Source organism: Hipposideros armiger, unplaced genomic scaffold (genome assembly GCF_001890085.2).
Source record: "Hipposideros armiger isolate ML-2016 unplaced genomic scaffold, ASM189008v1 scaffold_253, whole genome shotgun sequence".
NCBI classification, from domain to species: Eukaryota; Metazoa; Chordata; class Mammalia; order Chiroptera; family Hipposideridae; genus Hipposideros; species Hipposideros armiger.
In genome coordinates this window covers 1,981,119-1,988,714 of record NW_017731603.1, presented here as the reverse complement: position 1 = coordinate 1,988,714, position 7,596 = coordinate 1,981,119, and the positions used below count along the sequence as shown (strand labels likewise).

The window sequence follows — 7,596 nt, the reverse complement described above, 5'->3', positions numbered from 1 at the left end:
CTAGGCAGACCCAGGGACTTTCTGAAGGCGTCTCTAACCCCCTCCCATAATAGTTTCGACCCCGCAGACGGGCCGGTGGTTGCAGAATAAATCAGCCTGCTTAGTTCCTAAACCATTTGCAGCCTCCGGGAGGGCTTTGCACAAAGGACCGTGGTATCCAGTTCCTCGTCTTTTCCCCGGAAAGCGGTTGGACCGGAAGCGTACAAACTCCAGGATTTTATCCTTTCTTTAAGGGCAACCAGCTAACAAGGGCAGCGCTCTAAAGCTGGGTCTAATTTTTTAAATTATACTGAAAAAGGAAAAAAAGAAACGCTCGCCCGAACAGGGACTTGAACCCTGGACCCTCAGATTAAAAGTCTGATGCTCTACCGACTGAGCTATCCGGGCTCACAAAGGGTGGTGCATTTGAATCAAAGAAGACTGTGTGATCGTTCGCTCCGCGAGAGAAACAGTATTGTATTGGATGAGCTCCTCTTCTGTGTAGAGTGATCCAATCGGATTCCGATCCGAGGAGTCTGGAGGGAGGGTGGTGAGGTCGTTCTGTGACAACAAGCAGATTTCTTAAATAACACAAAACACGCTCCGTTTCATTTAGAGTTCCCTTGGCAAACGTGAATACGAGTTCTGCTAAACCCCGAGAAGGGAGGAGAAGCCACCTACTCCCAGTCATCACCCCTGTGAGTTTTTTGCCCCAAACCCAAAGCACACAGGGCTGGCGAGCACAGTTCAGTGTTAATGGCTTCAGGCTGCCCTTGCTTCCGAAAGCGCTACTACGCAGTCCCTAGTCCCCGTTCCATGTGCCCGCCTCAGAAGGGAGCGCGGAGCGCACTGGCTGGAAGACACAGCCTGGGCTCTGGCCCGGAGGCGACAGCAGCCACCACCGGCTGGGGCTCCGAGAGCACGCCTCTGCACCCCGTCCCCCTCGCCCGGCCCGCCCCGCCCCCACCGGCCACGCCTCGGTGCACGCGCGCTCGCACCGCTCGTAGCCGGCTGAAGCCGCCTTCCCTACTCGTCACTGGTACAAGCCCTTTCGATCCTCTGGGCCTTTGCCCTCTAACTGGAAGGCCGCCTTCCCTCTCCTCTCCTGTCCGTCCCAAGCACCTTTGAGAGCTCAGCCTAACTGCCATCCTCCTTGGGAAGCTCCTGACCTTCTTTTCCGCTGCACTGTGGATCAGCTAAGGTGGAGCAATCAAGGGTGTGGGCAGCGAACCTTTGAGAGCCCTGTAGCCAACGCTGTAATAATAGAGGGATATGCAAGTGATTTACTAACACAGAGGAACGGCTGGAAGGCCGGCAGAGCAGAACCTGGCAGGAAAAAAAAAAAAAAAAGAAAAGAAAAACAAGGGGACGGGGGTTTTTTATTAGAACTGTGCCTTGAAAGATACGAGCATGCCAGACAGGCAAGCATGGTGATTCAGGCAGAGCCACCCTGTCTTCCCGGAGCTTCTTCCTTGTATCCCAAGTACTTTCCACAGGGATTCCCCCTTTGCTCTGCAGGCTGGAATCTGGGAAGTGTTCACCCTTTCAGGGCAAAGGCCCAAATTTCCTAAGAGTATGGCACCCACCTTCATGGTCTCAAGGTTGCTGACCTTTGCTCAGTGCATTTTTCCCTGGCGAGCTGTAATAACAATCTCACCCTTCTCTCTTACCTGTATGTAACACTTTAAAGCATGCTGTCAGGGATAGATCGATGATAGATAGATAGATGATAGATAGATAGATAGATAGATAGATAGATAGATAGATAGATAGATAGATAGATAGATAGATAACAGATAGAGGAAATTGGATGGCGGGGCTGGCAAGTCTAAAATCTGTTGGGTAGGGCAACAAGCTGGAAATTCCGGTAAGGGTTGATGTTGCAGACTTGAGTCTAACTTCAGCAGGGCAGCAAGCTGGAGAGTCAGGCAGGTTTTGTATGTTACAGTTTTGAGAATTTCCTCTTCCTCAGGAAACCCTAGTTTTTGTTCTTAAGCCTTCAGATGACTGGATGAGGCCCACCCACATTATGGAGGGTAATCTGCTTTACTCAAGGTCTACTGATTTAAAAGCTAACTATATCTAAAAGACACAGTCACAGCACCATCTTGATTGGTATTTGACCCAACAACTGGGCACCATGGCTTCACAAATGGAAACACAAAATTCACCACCACACATGCTGACATACATCGTGCCTAGTTTTAACTGCTTAATCTCTTAGTCCACCATTTTGTTTTCTTTCCTTTTGATAATCATTGTGTAAGGGTGAATTTCGGGGAATCCATAATGTAGTTAGACCTAGCTAGTTTGCAGTTAGATCTACCCTAATATTCAGCTATTTTCTTTGTTTCTCCCCTCAGTGATTGACTTAAGAGCTGTGTTCTGTTCATTTTCTTCCTTCCTTCCTTCCTTTCTTTTCTTTCTTTCTTTCTTCCTTCCTTCCTTCCTTCCTTCCTTCCTTCCTTCCTTCCTTTCTTTCTTTCTTTCTTCCTTTTCCTTTATTAGTTTCAGGTGTACAAAACAATGCACTAGTTATACTTTTCACCCCTTACAAAGTGACAACTCTCCTCTCCCAATCCACTGCCCCCCTCATTCTCTTTCTTAAGGCTACACATACCTCGCGGATCCATTTAATGAGCAGAATCCTAAAGTGAAAAGGGCAATTTCTTAATCCTCAGGCGCCCAGACACTGGAATCCATTTTGCGACTACCTGCTGTTTTCACTGGTAATGCGTAAAGTCCCAGGCCATGGTGGCTGAGTCTGTAGACAACATTATCTTAAAACAGACCAGATCCCAGGAAGCGATGTCAGCCCTCAGCCCTGCCTGACCGACTGCCCGCTTTCCTTTTTTCTTCTTGTGAACCTATAAAACCTTCTGACAGTCTAGGAATAGGGGAGATGGCCTTTGGACAGGAGTCCGCCATCCTCCCAGAGTGCCGGCATTCTGAATAAACCTGCTTTCCTTTCCATCAACCATGTCTCTTGATTTTAACTTTTTCAAGCAGCAGGCAGCTGGACCCTTAGCGAGGTACCAATTGGGTTTTTCAAGAGTCCCTTATCAAAATGCATCCTTCCACCCAAGAACCCAAAGATTTAGGAGTTGAAGCCCCTCATCAGCTAGCATTTTGGCACAGATTAACAGAAAAGGGAAGGCATATAATGGGTCCTAAAGCGATATTTCTCCATTTTGCCTTTCACCACGTGGTAACGTTTTTAGAATGTGAGGACTGGTTCTCGTTCCCTCCCCCCCACTCCCCCCATACCCAGGCTGGCCCGGAGGCAGAGAGAAGGCATTCCCTAAGCGTGTGTTCCATTGCACTTAACTTGAGTGGAGTGGCTCATAATCTTAAGGTTTTTGTTTTGTTTTGTTTTAATTAGGATCCAGTCCAGAGTCTCCAAATTTCCTTCTCCTGTATCAGCATCCCAGACCAGTGTGGACAACTCTGGAAGCCTGGGGACGGGTGGGATTGAAACTAAAGGGCAACCAAAGTCCAGGGCTCCTGCTGCCTGCGTTGCTCAGCCTATAGACAGACACCGGAGTTGAGCTATAGGATAAGCATTTATTGTCAGAGCACCGGTGATCTGAGAAGGCAGCAGGTTAACACCTTCAAAACTGCCTTAACATTCTCAGACTGGTTTAGGGTATCCAGAGGCTTCCTGAAGGTTCCTGGGGTCTGAATAGAGCCTTCCCTCTGGCAACTGAGGCTCTCCAGTGACGTCAGCAGCCCAGGAACAATGATGGGAGGAGCCTGGAAAGAATGCTAGACCACAGAGATTGTGATTAATAAATCTAAGGGTATTAATCATAAATTTCAGGGAAATTTACTAAAGCAGGGAACTAGGACAGGGGACCTCCCAAGCTCAAGCCAGCAGTGGGATGATCTATTGTTAAGCTATAGGTAAAGTGAGGCCTGGAAGTTGCTAGGGCTCTACTCTCGAGGTCACAACCGGGCCCTGCTTCAGGATGGCTGATTCCAGGTGTTTCCTGGGGATCCCGCCACCGTCTTGTCATCTTGTCCTGTGGCGATGAGAACAAATCAGCTGATGGACATAAATGCGCGTTTTGGAAACTGCGAGATGGTTAGAGTAAAAAAGTACTGGTCCCCTGTGAAATCCAGTTGGTCCTGAGTAGACCTTGGAGGTTGGAGCTTCTGAGTATCTTTGCCCGGAGTGGGGGTAGGGAGTGAGGGAGGCGCATCGAGTTCAGAGCGGTGAGAGGATACCATGAACAGTAATGGTTTGCGGGTTAGCAAATAAAAATACAGCTAAATGAGAACTTCAGAGGAACAACGAATATGTACTTTGTATGTTCCATGCAATATTTGAGACATATATAGTAAAAATATATTCGTCGTAAACTAGAAAGGGCTTCCAAACCCCACCCCCACAACCACCGAAAGCTGTCCCAAATCCTTGGTATTGTTAAACCAGCTGGAATCGGCCGACATCGAGGGTTTCTTTCGTGGAGAGGGGTCCCAGGCTGTCACCATCCCAAGCGAGCCCGCGCCCACCCCGGGTGGAAGCGGGCGGAGGAGGCGGTGTAGCCTGAGCCCCCAACGTGGACTTGGAAACAGGAAAAAAGGACTGGAAGGATCTAGAAAAAAGAGAGCTGCGAGTGGTGTCACCCAGACCCAAGATCAGGGAAGGGTACTGACTTGACACTGAACAGTTTAAAAGCAACAACAAAAACCCCTTTCCGGTTTTCAGTTTTCTCCCACCCAGGGGGGGGAAAAAAACAGTTGAATCCATCAGCGTCCACCGCAAGCACATTACCAACTGCTTGTGAGTGGGAATGCCAAGTCCGCAGGGTGGCGACATGATTTTGTAATAAGGAGGTCAGAAACCACCGGTTGAAAGGGTTGTGGGTGGTAACACATAAAACTGCTGCCGAAACCCGGGATCGAACCAGGGACCTTTAGATCTTCAGTCTAACGCTCTCCCAACTGAGCTATTTCGGCGGCGCTGGGGGATGGGGCGAACTTTTTGTATATACCTGTAATGACTTAACATTTGTTTTATTATAAAATAGGTCAGTTCAGAGGTTCAGCTGGATGCAGGCAGGCATTCAATAAATATTGCGGAAGTGATGAGACAAGGCCTCAGTTTGTAAGCAAGAAGTGATAACTAATTTTACTTTTCTCAATTGTTTGCTTTTTAACTGCGCTGCAATCCGCTTTTTCTCATTTAAAAAGAAATCACGGACAAACACGGGCTTCTTTTCCTGTCAGTTATGTAGACCTATTTCATGTTTTGTAACCTATGCACAGCATGGGGTTTTGTGGGTATAACAGTCCCTTTAATCAGATTCCTAATAATTGACACTTTGACTTTTCCCCCCTAGTTTTCATTATTAAAAACAATATTGCCATGACTACCCTTTTGTATTTATTTTTCTTGTGAGAAGGCAGATTTCCCAAGGTCAAAGCTACGAACGTTTTGAGTTTTTCAGATATTGCCAAATTGGACTCAAGAAATGTGTGGAAGAGAACAGCAAGACTATTTGTGCAGGCTTCAAAGGTGGACTTTCAATGTTACCTCCAGAGGAGGTATACATAATCATTGTATCTGTATGTTAAAAGCATTGATTTGCTAAACCTAAATAGATTTTAAATATACGTCAATTTTTGTAATTCCATCTTGGCATTTTAAAATACATACATTGTCAAAAAGTACAATTGGCTCAGGTCTCTCTCAAACTCTGAGAAGCCCTGACTTATTAATAATTATATCCCCTAATATCCTGATTGTCTCCCACATTTCATAGTTTTGCATTCTTTGTGTATATATTGGGTTGTCGGAAAAGTCATGGCACATTTTTGCAACGAAAAACAGAAAAAATACGTCATGACTTTTCCGACAACCATATATATATATGTATATATATATATATATATACATATATATATATATATAATTACAGTAGCCTGAGTCCTAATTAAATCAGAATCCTCTGCAGATGGGGCTCAGGATTATATATTATTATATTACATTATATTATATATATTTAATATATATTATATATATTTTTAATATATATTATATATTTAATATGGATTATATATTTTAAGCTGACCAGGTGATTTTAATGTGCAACCTCTCTCAGCATCCCATTCCTCAGTTCTCACAAAAGTGTAAACACAGAGACTCACTTTTTAAATTGCTTGCTCAACCCCTCCACAGGCATCTCCAACTCAGAATGTCCAAAAAGGACTCTGTCTTTCTAAGTTTATCTTAACCACCTACCACCTTCCATCTAAGTTTCCCAAGCCAGAAAAATACTAATTCCTCCCTCCTTCCCTCTGTTCTTCACCCATACTTGTACCTAAGTGTCAGTCATTCCAGTTCAATATTTCTGGAATCCCTCCACTTCTCTTCATTCTCAAATCTTTTCTAATCCCTCAATTGATCTTCCTACCTATGAACCATTTTCCACTCTGGAACTCAACATCCTACTTAAAAATCCTTCACTGGCTCCCTAGCTGAAAACAAAAACCAAGGCCTCTTTATAAGGTATGTAAAGGCTTCCCTAACTTGGGCTTTACCTCTGTCCAGCATCTTATTAAGCTCTATCCTGACCCCAAACTCTAACCATCCATGCACCCATCCACAGTCAGGGTGCATTCCTTGACTTTGTCCATGATGCAGTTTTGACGTTGCCCTTTCAAAACCCCAATTAAACCTGCAACCCAACTCAGATACTTTCTTCTAAATTCTAGAAATGTTCTCCCCGTTCCCTACAGGCTAGTTGCCCCTCTATAGTGCCTTCACACCACTTATCAAACTGGGTTGTAATTGACTGTTTATCTGAGCACTTTCTTGCCATTTGCATCCCTAATATATGTTACATATCAGCCTGGAGTATTCAATGAGTGAATGAAGAATTTTCTAGCCATATCTCAAGGCCAGCTGGTTCTTAGTACTAACTTCTAAAATCGCCTGGTCAAACTCAGATGTGATTTCTGCAAGGCTATATACAGAAGACTCTTGAGTTCTTACTTTTAAAGATGCCTCATCTGGCCACCTTGCCTCCTTCCCCTGAGGGATGAATATGAACCAAAACGGGAGCACTCTATTTGAAAAGCTGTAGGGAGGAAAGCCTGAAGAGAATATAACCCCAGATTCTTTTATGAGTTTTGGAAGAGGCCACCAGAGGATTGGAACGCTTCCCGCAGGGCAGGGCAGGGCAGGGCAGAATCCTGCGCAAAAGCTTTAGAAACTTACAGCAGCTCTAAATTTTCATCACAATCTTAGAGCTTCACAAGGTATACACCTTATAAGTGAATAAATTCCACAGATTTTTCTGTCTCCTTTTAGCACTATACTGTAGGTTGGTTTTCACCCATCTTGCTGAAAGTAGAACAGACCCTTGTGATGTATAGGTTTAACATTTTTGTGGGACTCCAGAGGTCCTGATGAGTGTAGTAATTTATTTATTTTTTAAAAAGATTTTTATTGGGGAATTGGGGAAAAGGGAACAGACAAGTTGCTATCCTTTTTTCTTCAGTCTAGTTGTGGAGGATGCTGCTTCACTGGCCCAAGTTGGCACCATCATTGCGCTCTTCCCGGGCGAGGCAGATCAGTCGCCGGCTTCTGGACGGCTGCTCACTGCGGCT

General features: G+C 45.2%; 2 non-coding genes across 2 annotated transcripts; both read right to left on the bottom strand.

Annotated features, from left to right (window-relative positions):
- Nucleotides 1-314: 314 nt before the first annotated feature.
- On the bottom strand, nucleotides 315-387 carry TRNAK-UUU (transfer RNA lysine (anticodon UUU)). Its single transcript has one exon. It is a non-coding gene; the product is annotated as a tRNA-Lys (tRNA).
- A 4,481-nt stretch (nucleotides 388-4,868) lies between these two features.
- TRNAF-GAA (transfer RNA phenylalanine (anticodon GAA)) lies at nucleotides 4,869-4,941 on the bottom strand. The gene has a single exon. It is a non-coding gene; the product is annotated as a tRNA-Phe (tRNA).
- Nucleotides 4,942-7,596: the final 2,655 nt, after the last annotated feature.